The following is an 18,872-nucleotide window of genomic DNA, read 5'->3' as shown; positions in this document are numbered from 1 at the left end:
CCATTCCAGGTGCTTATACAATGAGCCTATTATAGTCCAGCTTCAATATAAATTATGATGAGAAGTTGTTAGTACCAGTTACTAAATCGTTAGGTTTTGTTTCTTTTTTTATGCTAATTATTTTCTATAAACATTTTTTGCTGTGATGAAACAATAAATGCTTCTGTGGCTGAAAATACTTTAGTAAAAAGGCTCTATATACTGTTGTTTAGGTAATGTCTGCTTGGGTTTGTATTGAAAAGGCAATCAAAACTCTTCAGCCCTGCTGGTGTTGCTTTCTGAATTAGAGAAAAGCAAAAAAATAAAAAATAAAAGTTCGGGACTTCTATTCAGCACTGAATTTGGTTCAGGTATTACACTGACAGAAATGCCACACAATAAAATTTTCAACAAATCCAGCATATAAAAAAAAGAGCTGTCTCATAGCCTGAGAAAAACAAACTTTTAAAGAACTTTCAAAACACTTCAAGTTTCAGGAGAAATATTCCTCAGAAACAGCTGAGGACAAGGACTTGCAGGTGTGGCTTATGAAGACTGCGACACACTTAAAGTACTTAAACTGTTTTTTTTTTTTTCCAATTTTACTCACTTTTTTTTTCACGTTCTTGTTTAAAATATTAAAATGTTTAACTGTCTGAAGCCTTCTTGTATTTTGTTTCCCCCTTTTTGTAAAGACTTGTTAAATAAATAGCACATTAGCAGCTGACCCTCCTCTAGAGCACACTGCTATACCTCTACAACCTGTTTCCATTAAAAATTGAGGGGAATTTCTTTCAAAAATATATAACGTCTAACAGGGGCTCAGTGGTAAATCCTCTGGGATATTTTTCAATCTTGTTTTTTTTAATTCATTTTCCTAGATACAGTTGGTTAGACCTTAGTGTCTGCAAAGAAGGGGCAACACGATAGTTGATGGAGACACATGTATGGTTCTGTTATTTGATGCCATTGTGATGACCCAGCTGCTTCACCAGTCAAATCAGAATAAGCAGAATACATTTTATAGAGGACACATATTGCTCAATTACTGACTCTAAATGATATTGGGCCATGAAATTCAGATTTCATTCATAAGCCACTTATATTGTCTCCACCTTTACAGCCTGCAGGAAACGCAACATCACACTGGCAGGCAGGGAATATTGAAACTGGACTGAAATTGGCAGCTGGATATTTTCAATTTGGGGTCTGATTACCTGGGTGAGTGGAATGGCAGGGCAATTCACTTCTCCCTGTGGTTTAAACGGATACTCAGCATACAGTACAGATGGAATATTTTATGTATAGCAGCAGTATTAAATCTGAGGGTTTGATGACATGGGAGAATCTATTGCCTTGAGTGTAAATCGAGGGGCGCTGTTTTTAACAGCCTTACTAAACACTAATTTCCAGCTCTATATTGTTATATCTGGATTCCATTAGAGAAGTAAAAAAAAAAAAATCCTGCCCTCCTGTGATTGGCTGCCTCTTCTCTGAATTCCTATAAGCAGGACCCAGTGCTCTAATGTGAGCATCTTCACTTCCAGATTAAGATTTTGAAAACAAGCTAAGTAGTGTCAAGTTACTTGAAAAAAGTAATCAGTAACTAATTACTGATTACTTCCCCAAAAAAGTAATCCTGTTACTTTACTGATTACTTATTTTCAAAAGTAATCAATTACTTAGTTACTTAGTTACTCTTTAAAAACACGATTTACAACCTGAAGAGGTGAAAAAGCGATTGATCTTTCAGCCAAATTCTACTTTTTCTGCATAATCCATCATACAAAATGTAATCAAATGGAAAAGTATCTTTTGTTTAACTTGTTTTATCAGTTTTAACTTTATGCATCAAGCAAAAATTAAATTATATGCACCATTCTCTGACTTGAATAAATTAGTTCAACATTTAAACCTATTTTCTGCACATTCCAGCACATAATTCTTTTTATTTTTTTGTGTTTACACTCAGTCTTTCAAATAGATGCAAGTAAAACACAGCAGAAAATAAATAACATCAAAGACTAGCGGTCCTTTTGCTCTATTTTCACCTGTAAAGCAGGAGTGGGGTAGGCGGAGGTTTGCCCTGGTGCGGGTGTGCCGCAGCGGTCAGTTGAAGAATCCGCGAGTTTCTCGGTGAATTTCCCATTACGTCGTTGCGCACTCGGTGCTTGTTTAGGGGCTTTTTTTTCGCTGTAAAAAGAGGTTTTCTTCCCACGCACAACGGACGCTGATGTTTTTGTCACTTTTTATGGAATCAAACTTAAAGTAAGGTCAGTACTTCCACACTTTAAACGCTGCACGCTCATACTCTCTCCCGCACTCGATATATTATCCATTGTTAATCTGCACACCGCTGTTGTCACGAACGGCGCACTCGCTTACGTCACTGTCATGAAACATTCTCGCAAAAAAAATCACAGTTTTAGTAACGGAAAGGTAACGTAATATAATTACCGTTTTTGCAATAGTAATCCCTTACTTTACTCGTTACTTGAAAAAAGTAATCAGATTATTGTAACGCGTTACTACCCATCTCTGAATCTAATCAATAGTTGCTTGTTTTGAAATGGCTCTTTCTCATATCCATCCATACATGTTTGCATCTGAATTACATTGATTGATTGAATCTTTATTTTGAACATGTTAAAAAAGTACAACAACATAGAATTAAAAGAGACAAATAAACAAAGCAAAACAAAAAGAAAACGAGCAACCACAGCTACAAATAACTTTCATGTTCAAAAAGGAGCAGGAAGAAGCATAAGCTTATTTAATCCCACCCCTTTTCCACTATCTAGTAATCAATAGACTACAGAAATACCTCCTTGCAATTACATTATATGTCATGTGTATTTTTTTATTATTATTGTTCTTTTATATATATATATATATATATATATATATATATATATATATATACATACATATGTGTGTACATATATATATATATATAAACATATATATATATATATATATATATATATATATATATATATATATATATATATATATATATATATATATATCATACATACGTATATACACATACGCACATATACACATTTTCAATAACCCCATTAACACCTCAAAGGATACACAACCTACAAATATATATATACCCATACCAACATACCCGTGCACCCGCACACACATGAAAATATTAGACAAGAACACTCTATCAAATCTCTACCTCTTCCCTGTACCCTGTAAAAACCATCTCCTTAAACCGCTTTTTAAACTGCGCCATGCTCGGACATTGCTTCATATCTTTACTTCAATCAATCAATCAATCTTTATTTATAAAGCACTTTTCATACAAAAAAAAAATGTAGCACAAAGTGCTTTACATGGTTAAAAGCAGCCTCCCCCCCCACACACACACACACACACACACGTGCGCGCACACTTAAAAAGTAAAATTGGACTGGGTACGCATGAGCCAAGTGAGGAAACACTATCATGGGGAGCCGTCTGCACCGGAAGCCAGTCACAGACCGCAGCCTCCAGGCTGGGCACACAGCAGGAGGGAGGCAAAGAAGCCCCCCAGCCAGGCTGAGAGGACCCCCAGAGCCCCAGCAGCCACGGTCGATCACAGCCCCGGTGCAGAGAGCGCCCTCCGAGGAAACACTGGAGATATGACACAATAGGATATATACTGGGTAAAAAGATAAAATAAATAAGAACGGGATACAGTATAAATATAAATATAAATAGAGTAAGAAGATTAAAAAGTCTGTTCCAAAAAAAACTTAGTCTGTTCCACAGCTACATGTGATGAGAGTGGATGGTTATCGACAACCAAGATTACAGCAGGGTGTCTGCTGAGTAGATCTTTAAATCTTCTAAGACGATAGTGAATTTTAGATAGTCCAACACTCTTCACTGCTCAGAAAAATGTAACTCTTACATTTGCCAACCAACAGCTGAAATGTTGTAAATCATCTTTCATTACAAATGATATTTAACTACACCATTGAAGCAATCCATCTGCCTGCCATATTCCTTGCCCTTAGTGTGGTATAATAACTGAATACCTCACCATCTGACACACAAACATAAATACAGACGATCTGACAGATGCATTAGCTGTGATATGGTTTGTTTGTTTTTTTGTTTTTTGGAATGGTGGCATAATAATGATCATTGTGGGAATAAATAAATACATAAATACCTTATCTGAGATTTGAAGGCAAATATCATGCGATGAATAGTCCCCCATGCTGCCATATTCAACCAAATGTATCTATTGATTTCTTCTGAAAAAGCCTAACTTCTTGTGGATGCTGAAGATAATATGGGGAATTAGGGCAAAAATTCCAGGTATGTTCTTATTGCTAAATCTATTTTCACAGCACAATATATTGACAGTATTGGTATTATCTGTGGTCTGAAGAAGCTGATCCAACCTTGGTCCAAATACATTTCCACCCAAATCATATGAGGCGGAGAAGCTTCCTTGATATATGATCCAGTGGAATCAGTGTGATGTGAGGTTGCTAGCAGCACATCTGCAAAATGCAAAAATGCTGCTTAAATGCAGGTTTTCCAGCTGTTCTTTATCTTTGTTGTCAGCAATTTTCTTTCACTCAGACAAAAGGCAGATGATATTTTTATTTTTTTTTATAAGCATTAATATATATTGAAGTATAAAGTGAATGCACCATTCCCTGATTTCAATGTCATTGAAAGCAGCATGCTGCCACTTGTATTTTGCAACTGTTAGCTTGTTGAGGGAGTCCTCAAAGACTTTTTGGCTAACAAGAATGGACTGGGGCGCATGACAGCAGGAAGTTGCGGAGTGAATTGAGAGTTACACTCGTCTGACACAACCTGGGGCCTCACTAGCTCAGCTGTCTTGTTGTATTCACACATGGTGTGACTGGTGACATGCAGCTGCCATCAGGATCCTGGTATGGCTGACAGACTGCTGCACTGGAGGGAGGAGGTTTTGGTTTGTGTTATTTTACAGACTTTCTCTGGCCTTACATGAGCCAGCCAGCCTTTATTTCTACCTTAGCAGACAAGATTCAATAAAAAGCACTCAGAGCCTTGGTGAAGGTGAGTGACTGGAATCCTGTCATATTCATTTTTGGCTTTATTTGTTATAATTCCAGATTTCCATCTTTTTCTTTCTTTTTTTGACCCGGGTTCTAGTTACACATGATGCATGGAAGTACTTCATTTCATTTCTAGAGCCTGCTTAACATAGTAGCGTTAATACATGGTCTTTCATATGACTTTCTCAGTTTTGTGTCACAAGCTGCAACCTGTGTAATAAAGGCCCTTGGGTAGTACCTATATTGGAGCTTTATGGTAATTTGCTGCCACTTCTACAAAGTCCATTTAATTTGTAAACAAAGTTATTCAAAGTTATTTCGACAATAAACACCTACCGTGAGTTTGGTTTAAACAATAAATGAAAAGAGGACAGGAATGTTACACTTGGGCAGATGTGAATTGCAGCTCAGTCATTTAACTAATCAAAGGAGTAGTCAACTGATGAGGGTTAGTCATCTCTCTCAAGGGCACTTCCGTTTGACACTTCATGGATATACTATAGTCTTGGCTATTGAAGAGACTGTACTGCACTATTTGGCTTTCAAGACCTTCGATATTGTCCTGCTCCAGGGAGGTGCCTGCAAAGAAAGAGGTGTAATTGTAAGTTATTTTTCTTATGTGCTTTGTTTGTGTGTGTGTGTGGTGGGAAATGCTCCTCTAAGTATAGGTGAATACACTACCGTTATCAGTGCTGGAAAATGCAGTCTGCAGTTATCCTGACTTTTTCATTATATTAACTTGTGCTTTCTTTCTCCTTCGTGAACTTGAGAATGATTCCCTCTCCTGCAACACAGAGAATTTTTCAGTGCTTTAATTGCACCTGGAGGAGTGAGGTGCAGGCTTTAGGAGGAGCTAAGGGAGAGCAAACACTGCTGTAAGTCTCAAATCTCATAGCATGTAATTTAAATGCTGCAACTCCACATTACACTGCAAAATAAACAGATGTGACATAATGCTTTCTAGTTTTGTGCACGTGTATATATGGATCGATAAAGTATTACCAAGATTTTAGTAATTAGCAATACTAAAATCAGCGATGATCATATCATTAATATTAGAAGGCACATGGTGCAATATGATGCAATGTAGCCCTCTGTCGTGTGTGTGTGTGTCTGTGTAAGTGTGTGTGTGAGACAACAAATATCAGGTAATTAACAGTAGCATTACAACAGGTGATCCAGGTGATTGATATTTGTATTTTTTGTCTGCTTATTTTGTTTTTTGCCCTTTATCCCCGTCCCTCTTCCCCACTGTTTTTCTTTCCCTCTTTCTTTCTCCCCTTTCTTTTCCCCAGTCAAATCTGTCCCGTATTTAGCAAGTGAAAATAAAATAAAAGAAACAACAAAAGGTGAATCAAATAGACCATTACGGCAAGGCTGGGATGGTTCATTTGGGAAAGTAAATCCGTTGGGCATCTTTCTTCGCCTTTAGACAATAATTCTGATGGCAAAAGAGCCAAACGGGGCAGGCAAAAAAAACAAAAACAGTAGCATTACACAAATCTGCAGCTGGTTTTCATTTGTGTGATGGTGTTTTGCTTAACAACAGTATAGAAAATCCTAACAAATAACTAGGATGAGCAATGTGCAAGTATAATCTTACAAGATAGTTTTCCAATCCATCCAGATTTCACTATATCACAGTGTGCGTGCTGTGAAAATTCTTTAGCGTACTTGTAGTGATCCCTGGGTTCTCTTGTTTGGTCTGTGCTGGATTCTTGTTTTTTGATTGTTAGCTTATATATTACAACTTTAATTTATTTGTGGTGTATTGTTGTTCTGGTGTTTGAGGTTCTAACTTTTTGTTTGAATTTTTAGATTTCCTATTAGTTTAGTTTCCTGTCAGTCTTATTCTTGCATTACAAGGTCTTTAGTTGTGTGTTTACTTATTGTGATGAGATTTGCTTAGTAGAAGTAGCCTCCCCAGCTTTTCTTTTTGGCCTCGCTCTGTCTCATACTGTGTTTATACCTTGGTCCCTTTCATTTCTTTGTCTCATAAATCTTATTCAGTGTTAGTATTATTGTCTCCCTTGGTTATTTTCTGTTGTTTTTCTGTTAGTTTTGCTTCTTTAGTGTTTTCCAATGATCCCCAGATTGTTTTCACCTGTTGCTCACCTGTGTTCCTCTCCATCCTGTTTATCATTAATGAATAGTCCTCTATATGCATATATAATAGTGCAGTGTGTCCTTTTACCCTTGTCAAGTTGTCCTTGGATGTGGGCTGTTCATGTCCTTGGAATTATTCCTCATGCTTTGGTTTTCAGATGACTGCTTTCTTCACTTTTTCTATTTGCATCAGCCATTAAAGGCTCATTTTCAGTTCGTTCTTTGGTTTCACATTCACATTTAGATCCTCCACATTACAATCCACACTCTACTCATCACATTAACTGTTGGTAGTGTTTTCAGTAGTTTGCAAGCAGACAGAAGTGACAAGGATAGACTTTCTCACAATACAAAAATCAGTGGAACACCATGAATTGCTTTTCCCTTTGGTTTAAGGACTTACTGCCCTCTCTCTTTCTATTAGAGGGTCACATGACATTATAAAACTTAAAGAAGTCCAGTTGTTTTCTTTCCAAGCTCCTTTGTGACGTCCAGAAGTATCTGAAATATCACTGTGGTTAGTAATTTACAACAGAATATCCACTGCTGGCACTACCCATGTGGCAAAATACTGAGGGGAGTAATTCAGGCACTCTTATCTCTGTTTGTTTTTCCTGAGGAATCTCAAGGCCAGATGAGATCCTTCCAGGGAGTTCAAAGTAAGGTGCTCTGGAAGCATAAACCAACCAAGTGAGTCATCAGAGACTCCGACTCCAGCTCTTCACTCCATCTCTACAGCCACCTCACACAGATAACAGATTCATACTGTTTGTATTGGTCAGAACTCACCATAGGTGAGGGCTGGATTATAGATAAATCAAAAAACTTGCCTCCTGGCTCAGGTCCTTTGTCATCACAACAATCTAGTACAATGCCCAGAATACTGCAGTTGCTTTCAAGACCTGGTTTTCCATCTCACATCTTCTTCAAGCTTAATCTTCAATTTGATATCAGCTATGCAAGTAATTTTTCAAGATTTCTCAAAAGTTAAATCACTCTGTCAGCTCTATTTTCTCAAACCTTTCATTTATATTACATATTCTGTATGAAGTTATGGTTCTTCAAATAAATATCTTGCTATAGTAGCATTTGACCAGCTCTTCCTTTGTTCTCAAAAGAGAGTTTGATGATATGAATATGAATATAAATATGAGGCTCATTTGGGCACTTGTATTAAAAGTCTGAGCAGCAGAGTTCCATTTCCAAGCTGGGATGAAACAGTTGCAGGCCTGCCAGTTTGATTCAGGCTGGGCTGGTTTCTGTTTGAGGTGTTTTCAGACAAAAGCACTAAAGTCTTTGGTCTGTGAGATTCCAGGAGGATAAGAGCAGTTAAGCTAATTGATCGACAGTATGAAAACATTTGGTGTGCGTGTGTGTGGGTGCGCTTGTACGCCCAAACACAAGAAAATGCTAATTAATTTTTGAATAATAATAATAATAATTCATTCACAAAGCATGATTTGTTTCCCAATCTCCCCTAAAGTGGTTGCTTCTGAACTCTATTTTCTGCATGTTTTGCCTCTCTGTTTTTGTCAGGAGACAGCAACAGCAGAAGCTGGAAGCCACTGAGCTTCTTAGAACTCTCCAAAGGCGCTTATGGGAAAACATGTTTTAACTGTGATAGTTAGCCGGATGATCGAGCTGCCTGCAAGCTGACAAACAGCTGAGGGAAAAACATATCAGAGGGTGCTGACAGTTCTTCAAGTGAGTCCCATATGTATACATATAGTATATGCATATGCATACACAGAGCTAAAAGACACGCTCATGAAATAGTCATGCAAGCATAGAATATTGATTTAATTTTATATTATTATTTTTTTCTAATTCTGATGTCATGCTACACTTAGAAGAAAAATTATATTGGCACAGTACTGATATTCAGTTGCTATTAGCCTCTTTTAAGCCTCCAGTTAATGCACCCTTAACTGTCTCATGCTTATTCTTAATGCCCTGCTTAGTCATTTCTTTCCACGGACCACTGGTAGACTCCTGGGGAGAGCGGCTTCAATTCAATTAAAACTTGAAGTTCTGTGACTCTTGATCCAATCAAGGTCTTGGCTCTAGTCCATAAGCATGACGTGAATGATAATGACACTGAAGACAACTGCAGAGAAAGACAGAAGCGAGACTACAGAATCTGGCATCGTGATGAAAACTTATAGAACAACTGTCTAAAAGGAGACTCTGTTTTACTTCAGTGCTGGAAGAAAAGTGTTTCATCCAAGGCTGTTTTGTGGTTATGCTGATGTAAGTCCATATTTATTTGCAGTGCTAATGATGTGGAACTATAATCAGAGAAGGAGAAATTCTTGAGTCTGTGAAGGTTCTCAGTCATCCAGGTCATCGTAGTCTAAGGAGCTTGGAAAGAAAAGCGTCCAGACGAAAGAAGTCCAGACGCTTTTCTTTCCAAGCTCCTTAGAGGAACTCTTAAGAACATTTGCAGAAAACAATAACTGGAAGTCAATAAATTGAAAGAAAAAATGCTGACTTGCCAGTCACAGCTGGCTGATTGCTACAGTTACCTTAGTTTAAGTAAATCAGCGACAAAATTAAATCCCTAAAACTAGCATTAGGATAAACTTGTACTAGTATTAGAACAAGTTATTTGTAACGCTTACATATAACTTGTCTTTTAGGCTTCCGCTCAGGGAAAGAGAACGATTGTACACTTTGTGCAGGGGCACTCAGAAGGTAGAGCAGGTCATTTATTAATCAGAAGGTCGGTGGTTTGATCTTTTTAGTGTGCATTTTGAAGTGTTCTTGAGCAAGAAACTGATTCATCCTTTGGATTGTGAGTATGATATTAAGTGCTTAAAGGCATGAAGTGAAGTGTTACATGAATATAAGTGTGAATGGGGAATAAAACTGACTTAGTGGATTCCACTAGGAACATACTGTAGATATTCCAGCTATTGTTATATACGCCTGGTTTTTAAGACTTGAGAGAATACATTCAAATCCTTCTTTTTTGTATAGTGATCTTGGGAAAATTTATATCCATTTATATCCTATATATTTTTGCTCATTAATATATCTAGAGGTTATCTATAATGATTCATTTATAGAAGCAATACAAGCCATACAGAATGGATCACAAAAAACGGAGAGAAAGATTGCTTAGAAAATGTTCAAATCTCGCTAACATAGCTTGATCGCGGGCAGGATTCAACTGCAACCACTAAAAATGTTTCTTGTCAAAAACGAATACACAAGAAAAAAATGAAACCAAACAATGAAGAGTAAAAAGAAATCTTGAATAGGACCAAATGTAGCGATCCAGCATCGGCAGTGAACGCTTCATCTGCTATCAGTGTTGACACTGATGGCATCAAATAGGTCCCCTAGATCCTCACTCACACAAGTAAACTGGCCTGGACCTTGGGGTTGACTTGATTGACATCTCTCCTTGGCAGGAAATGTAGCATTGTTTGATTTCCTGAAAGTCTTCTGATTGCTTTATCTCCTGAGCTGTGAACATGCTGGATGAGGCCGGAGGAGGGAGGAAGTGGCTGGCTTGGATGAAAATACATGTTGTTCCAGTGAAATCTAAGTGGAAGTTGGCTGAAGATGAGCAGCTTTCGTGTTTGGCTGTGTGAAACCCTATTATATAACTTCTTTATTAATTTTCCGCTGTAGTTATTTTACTAAAAAGACCAGACTTATTTCTTGTGAAGATAATCTCCTTGTGTATCTTTTCTGGCTCCAATAATGTGCCATGCTAAAGTCTTTTTTCTTAATAATAAACAACTGCTGCATTTTGCACTCGACCCCACAGAAGAAGGGTTTCCGACATATTGTTTTCCCCTGTTTTCAACTTTTGTGCATTTAAAAAAATTGATAATATCAAGAAGTAAAATTCATTTACAACATATGTTAAAAAACAAATATTTCAAGCACTTTTTGCTTTAGTTTTGATTGTTATGACTAAGAATCATCAAAATTAAAACTTCATGGAGTATGCTGGCTTGACTGTTGTCCAGATGATGATTAATATTCTCCACAAGGAGGGTAAGACACAGAAGGTCACTGCTGAAAAGGCTTGCTGTTTTACAGAATGCTGTGTCAAACCATATTAATGAAAAGTTGATAACAAGGGAAAAGTGTGCTAGAAAATTATGCATGAGCAAAAGGCATGACTGCAGTTCCTACATTCCTAATATCAAGCATCTGAAGCTGACACAACATCAGAGACATCTTATCTGGGCTAAGGGGAAGAAGACCTGGACTGTTGCTCAGTCTTCCGAAGTCTTCTTTTCAAATGAAAGTAAATTCTGCATTTTATTTTGAAATTTTAAATTTATGATTTGATGTGCCATATTATATACTGGTATTGGTGGTAGCTGGTAGGTGACAGTGCAGTCATCCACCAGGAGTGCTTCACGCTTCCATCTGCTGACAAACTTTACAGATATGCCAATTTTCTTTTCCAGCCGGACTTAGCAGCTGCCAGTGGTGCCAAAACTACTGCCAACTGGTTTGCTCACCATGTTATTTCTGTGCTTGATTGCCCAGCTAACTTGTCTGATGTGAACCCCATAGAGAATCTGTGTGATAGTGTGAAGAGGAAGAAGAGAAACATCCAACCCAAAAATAGAGATAAGTTGAAGTCATCTTTCAAAGCAATATCGGCTTCAATAAAACCTCAGCGCTGACATAAGCCAATAGCTTGTGTGCCACGTGGCATTACTGTAGTTAAAGGAGTGCTAATCAAGAATTGAATGAATAAATGAACACACTTTACATAAGTTTGACATTTCTGTAGTGTAATATTCTAATCATTTCAAATACTAGACTTTAGAGTTTTAATTTGCTAAAAGCCATAATTATCAAAATGAATATCAACATGGTTATTATAGTTTAATGTTTCTAATTAGTGTTTTATTTTATATCATTCTAACATTTTCATTACATTCAGTTTAATTTCACTTAGTTTCCATAATAGGTTTGCATATTTAACATTTATTTAATTTAGTTTTTATTAGCTTCAGTGTGAGTTTGTGTTTTATTATATGATTTCAAACACAAAGACAGAAACTTAGACTCAAAAGCAGCTTTATTGCTAGACGCCAAGAAAATCTCTGACTAAACTTGAAAGTACAAAATAAACTAGGCAGGCGGGCAGAAAGAACACACAGCTTGGTGAGGGTACAACACACCACAGCAAGGAAAACACAGGGCTAAAATACACACTGGAGCAATAAGGGAATGGGAGACAGGAGGGAAACACAGCTGGGAGAAATCAGAGCTAACAAGACAAGGGGAAGCAATCCAGACACGCTGACATGAGACATGCACTTTCAAAGTAAAACAGGAAACACGACAGGCACAGACTTGACACTGAACTAAACCTACGATAAAAACACAAGGACACAGGAACCAAAACCTAAGAAGAAGAAATCACAAACCAAGAAGAACTGGAAAGCAAGAAATACAAAATTGAAACCAAAAACACTAGTAGTCAAAAAACCATGATCAAATCCAAGATCAATAATAATAATAATAATAATAATAATAATACAAAAAACTAAAACACTGGGTCACCGACCCAAGACCGTTACACCTACTTTCTGTTCAGAGAGGTGCCAGGGAGGACAGCATACTGATTTTATTTTCAATAAATATTTGATCTTGATCTTTGATCTGATTTTATTTTGTCTGTCGGAAAGCCTATTTGTTCCTAGACTTACGGATTTCTCAGACAGTTTTGAAGGAGGCAGGACTGCGGTGAGAGGTTTCGGGTGTGACTGGGTGGCACTGGCAGTTCACATACAAATTAAGAGACACACAACACATTATTTTTATGTTTTCTAATTTATGTGTGATCAGTGGGGAATTGGAGGATAACTTTAAAATGAGTTCAAACTACTTTTATAGGACTTATAAATAAGCGTGAGCCTAAAGTAAATTGTGTTCTGCATACTGCAAATGTGTATTACAGTTCTGCCTTCTACACCTTTGTTTACTGTTGGCTGGTCTGGATTATTATCACTCAGATGAAGTATTTAATCATTTCTAATTCTGGTCTTACTAAAATATGGAAATAAAAAAAACCAAAGACTAATGAGCCTATCCAGGGTTTCATCTATGAAGGCTGAACAGGCTCATCAGTAATGGATGAGAAATGTCTCGATTTTTCTGCCGCTGTGAGAACCAGCGCTTTTAATCACTTGCACTCTGTGAGAAATATTGTGGCCTGATGTGACTGCTAATGTCCCTGTTAAAAACAACGTGATCAGATGTTGCAATATGCACTGATATAATTGACAACGCTGCAATTTCATAAAGCTTGCGCCAGTAATCTGTATGCTGTATGGGCAGTCCAGTTTTACAATGACTGGCAAACACTACAGAGAGTCCCCTGATAATGAATTTAGTTGGATAGTTTTAATGTGTTAAGCACAATATTGGGGAATGATAATGACCTGTTGTGTACTAAAGGGAGTGGGGCATTTTGAAGAATTGGCTGAAACAAGAATATCCACTTGAATTTAGTATCAAATTCAAATAAAAAGAGAACAACACTGTTTGACATCGTTTCCAGTGAAATATCAAAACAAACACACACACACAAAAACAATATGGCTCATAAATAGGGAATGTTCCTGCGGTTTCACTCATAGGAGATCCAGGGAACAATGTCAGTCTCATAAAATACAGGAGGTATTTTACAATGTCAGGAGAATGTCTCTGTAATATGTTGCTAATACTGATATGATACTGTCACCAAGGCAAGAGGTCGAATGCGAAGTGAAGCCATAACTAGAAACATTACATGGCTATTATTAACAAACACTATTTAAATGTGTGTTCCTCCAAACAAACCCTATTTAATAGTTTTGGGTTTTCAATTATCAGTCAATACCAGACATTACCAGACTGACATGTTTTTATTTTCTTTTAACTGAAACAAAGGCAAAGTTTTTAAGCTTTCACAAGTTTGTGCCTCAGAGCAACAAAGACACTAGTGATATGCAGAACTTCAGTGAAATCCCCTTTCGGACTGATGCAATAAGAGCTTCTTTTTGCGCTGCAGTTGAGCGATAATATTACCGTGAGTCACCAATCCCATAGTAAATCTGCGAGAACTCTAGCTTTTCTCTTAAAGGGAAAAAAGTTGGGGGGTTTTAAACAACAAAGCTTCTAACTTTAGCACTGCACCTTCAAGTAGAAACTGAGGAATGGCTCTTCTTTTTCAACCATGATTTGTGGGTTCATGTGCAGCTTCATTTTCTGACCTCCACTGATCATTAGGTCACAATAATGGTTTGTTGCTCTTCCACTGGTTTGTACTAAGGACTATTTCTTTTCTATGTCTCCAAGGTTTTTACGTAGCACACAGAAAAGATGAATGTCATACCGGTTATTTCCTTTTGATTACCAGTGTTCACCTTGAGGCATTCGGAAACTGATTAATGTTGAGACAAAGGAAATGAAATACTTTCCGATTTCCTCCCCCTCTGGGATTGACAAACCTGTTACTCACTCGGGTAAGGGCTTACGCTGCTATTTGCTATCTAGTCGGGTTGTAAAAAATGTGGACACATTATAAACCAGTATAAAACAGTATAAACCTCATTAGTGGAAATGCAAGTCCACGGTGGATTAACAAGTTTTTGTTTAATCATGTCTGTAGAGATTTTTATATTTATTCCCCTTACCTACACATACATTTCTACATACAGGGGAAAAAACATGTATATACAAGGATATTCTATTTCACTACTTATATTGCTGTATTTAATAATGTTGAGTATTTCTCAGTATTATTTAAAGTAGTAAGCTCTGTTACTTTGTTTACCAATCATGATACTCCTTTCCTGTGCCCTTTATGTAATTTCATAAACACAACTGACATTTGAGAGTTTTTCATGCCAAAGACAGAAAAAAAAATCTCAATTTAGGAAACAAAGCCAATACATTGTTATTTAGAAATAAGTTTATTTGAGTCTACTGACAAATACATCAAAGAATGGCTCTGCAGACTAGGTTGCTTGTTAAGGAGCCTATGTTTTCACCAACCTGAGCTTACAAATAAGGCAGAGATCCAAAGTAATTCAAGTGCAGCTTCAAAAAACACATAAATAAATAAATAAATAAAAAAGATTTAATCTGGTCTCCAGCAAACACCATTACAGTAGGCAATGTCGCAAACACACAAGTATTGCAACACTGAGCATCACTTGTTTCTTCGTAATCTGACAACCATCGTACAGCACACAGAGTCATAAATAAAGAAAAAACAGTAGTCCTTCATTGTCATGTATTCCTTTTTATATACTAGGCTCCAGCACACTTTATTTTACAAAGAAAATGTTGGAATGGAGTGTCCATGTTCTTCCCTTATATTAGAAATCCTTCAAAGTATCCCACCCCTTATGCCTGTTGCCTTATTTAATTTAGTGTAGGTCGCTTGGTCAGTTTCAACAACAGACACAGATGTTTTTTCCTTTTTTTTAAGGCCATGATTTCGGACTGTTTCAGCTAGCTGCTACTAGCAACGTGGCTAATGTTAAAAGTGTTGCTACTGTACTAAGCAATAAAAAATTGAAAGAATTCTCTTTGAAACTAAAAGTTTCAAATGAAGTCAGTGGCACCATACTTATAAATGCGTGTGTGTGTGGGGGGGGCTTGCATTAGTTCTGTTTTGTATTGGCGAACAAAAAATAAAATCCAGTCAGCCTGTGACCCCGCCCACCTTCTCCTTTCATTACTTCGTTTAGTCCAGGTGGCACGTGTGCTCTCAGCTGATACTGAGCGCTGAACCGGTGACACTGTTGAATGGGTCGTTAAAGGCGAAGTCTGAGTTTAAAAAAAGAAAAGAGAGACAAGTGAAAATAAAGCTCATAGCTAACTCCATATGAGAGAAAGTACTTGACTTTCCAAGTGTTTATTAGCTTGCTTCATTTCTAACAGAAATGTTAGCACCAAGCGCCTCTTGTGAGTGTTATTTTTCTACACACTGTTTTTTGCAATCATGCATTATCATTATAAACCACATAAATAGAGCAGTTTTCGAGAAGTGTGCATTGCTCTGCATATAATTTGCATGCTGCTTATGACTGTTGCAGGTGGTGAGAGCTTTCTGAAAGTTAAAACACAACACAACCTATTTGAGTTCCACAGACTCAGGAAAGAAAGGCATTTTACTTGGATATACTTTGTTTAAAAATTGATATCCACAGGATAAGTTTTATTTGCCAGTACTTATTATTATAAATAAGTACACTATTTTATAGATGAGAATTTAAATGTACTTTAATTCAAAAAGCTAATGTATTTTATATTTGTATTTGGTGTAAGGTAACAATCAGTGTAAAAAAAAAAAAAAAAAATCAGTTCTTCCTCCAGTGAAGCGGCTTTTTTACAATTTTGGATCTGCCATGCTGACCACCGGTAACTCTGAAACCCTAATTGCGAGCTGCTCCAAGCTAGTTTGCCCAATTCAGTTTATTTATTTTTATATAGTGCCAAATCACAGACTGCCTCAAGGTGCTTTATATTGTGAGGTAAAGACCCTACAATAATACAGAATTGTAAACATACTTCCCTTTTGCTGGAAATCCAATGCAATTTAGCATAAGAAAATGTCAGCCCTAGTGGCAGCAATGAAAGAAAATATTCTTGGCAATCAGTCTTATTGTTGATAGTGTCATTTTTAAACTGCTATCAAAAGCTGAAACAAAAAAATACATACTAATGCTTTTTAAAATGTTCACCATCCACAGGGTTTTTTGTTTGTCTTTTTTGCAAAAACATAATATACAGTAAGTCATGTGGTATTTGGATAGGTTTTGCATCTCAAGATGTCTTTGGAATTTAGCTACTTTACATTGTTAGCTACTTTACTTTACAGACAATTACTGACGTGTCAAAATAATTCAATTGTATGACATGCTGCCGTTTTAGTTATTCAAGACAGTCTTAGATAGAATTGTTTTAAGTCATACAGTAATAGTACTGTAAGTAATTCAGAAAATTCTATTATGTGCATACAAGCCAGCAGGTTATAGTAAGTTACTGTTAGAAATAGTATCCTCTAGACTGCTTTAGAGCTATAGTCAGGGCAGCCTGACTATAGCTCTTATAAAAGGTCATTTTGTCGGGATAAATGTAACAGATGGGGCCAAAACACTCTAAGCCAAAGGGTGTTTCCAAATAGAATAAAGCAATCCATGGATTCAATACACCACAAAAAAATCCATCACTTTCTGTGGATTTTAATCTGAAATGTCAGGATGTCGATCAATACCACTGAAACTGATCCACACCATCTCATAGCGTTATCCCGTGGTCTGTGATTGAGGATTTGACAAATTGAAAATGATTTCAGACACAATATAGACACAGTTGTTATATGGTTTATTCAGGTGAAACACTATTCCACAGACATAGAAGAACATCAGGTGGAGTCAATGAACAGATATCACATGTTCAATAAACATTTTTGCAAGATCCAAAGACAAGTATAAAGTACAGTGCAATGCAGAACATTCAGTAGACTACCAACATGTTTATACAGTTTTTTTCACCTGTTAAAAGAAAATAAATATTGGTTTGTACATTTTGCTCTGATAATAAATAATACGTCCGTGTCTGATGGATTTCTATGTTTGTGTACAATGCCAAAAGGTCTCAGAGAATAAGGCAACAAATCAAATTAATAACTTTATTCCCCAGTGATAATGTTCCCTCACTGGTGATATAGGAAGTGAATGCGAGCATCTTTTGCCAGTCAGTTAATAATCTATTCATCACATTCTAGTAAAAAAAAAATAGATACATCTATGGTAAAGTGATTCTTTATGTCTAAATTATTTTTTGGAAATGGATGAACAATCATGGCGGTGAGCTGTATTTGTGCGTTGCAGCACATGTTAAAGTGCAAAATGGAAACAAAGGTTTTTGTAAATAAATGGACTTTTATCGTTTTTGTCCGTGTTCCCCTAAGAGCTGACACTTTTGACAAATTGCTGAGGTGCATGTGATAGTCCTTACCCTGCCTGGCTCTGTGAGATAGTTGTGTTTTTGATTCCTGTTTGTGGTTTTGGCTCCTTTTAGATCCAAGTTTGAGGAACAGCCAATCTCCTTGTTAAGTCTGATGTAATAGCCATTACTGGGTCCAAATACTCCCTCAGATCCCAAATGCAAGCAAACAGTGAGGCACCATTTCAGTGGTTATTGTAGCTGTTTTCCTGTGTAGTACAGGCACCCATGAAAAAGGAGGATGTATAAGGTTGAGAGGAGTTAGAAGTTGAGTATTTTTAAAACAAACTATTAAAAAAATATAGATCAGCACTGCTATAACTTTGGGTATTAACAAAAATCAAACTGGGATTGAAGTTAGGCTTTTGGACATACAATTTCATGAAAGTAGCTGCAACTCATTTGGCTAATTGTTGGTGAAATAATTCCACTGCAAGTGCCCGAAACCTTAGAAAACACCATCTATAACACAAGGTTAGTCATGATTTCCAAGTTATTGCAATGACAACGTCTTGTTTACCAAAATAATTTATACAGATATTGTTGTTGAGCAGTATTAGATCTTTTTGTGAACCATTTAAATAGTAGTGCAGGGTACAATGAGTTTATAAAAGCATAACTTAAATGTATGCTAAAAATGATTTTTGCTAATAAGAAGCTGGCAGTGGCAGAATGATGATTTTTCCCATTTGACTCAGATCTACTGAATGAGGGACACAGCACTGCAGCACTTAAAACACT

Source organism: Neolamprologus multifasciatus, chromosome 12 (assembly GCF_963576455.1).
Source record: "Neolamprologus multifasciatus chromosome 12, fNeoMul1.2, whole genome shotgun sequence".
NCBI classification, from domain to species: domain Eukaryota; kingdom Metazoa; phylum Chordata; class Actinopteri; order Cichliformes; family Cichlidae; genus Neolamprologus; species Neolamprologus multifasciatus.
The sequence above is the reverse complement of the archived record's forward strand: the minus strand, read 5'-3'. Positions refer to the sequence as shown.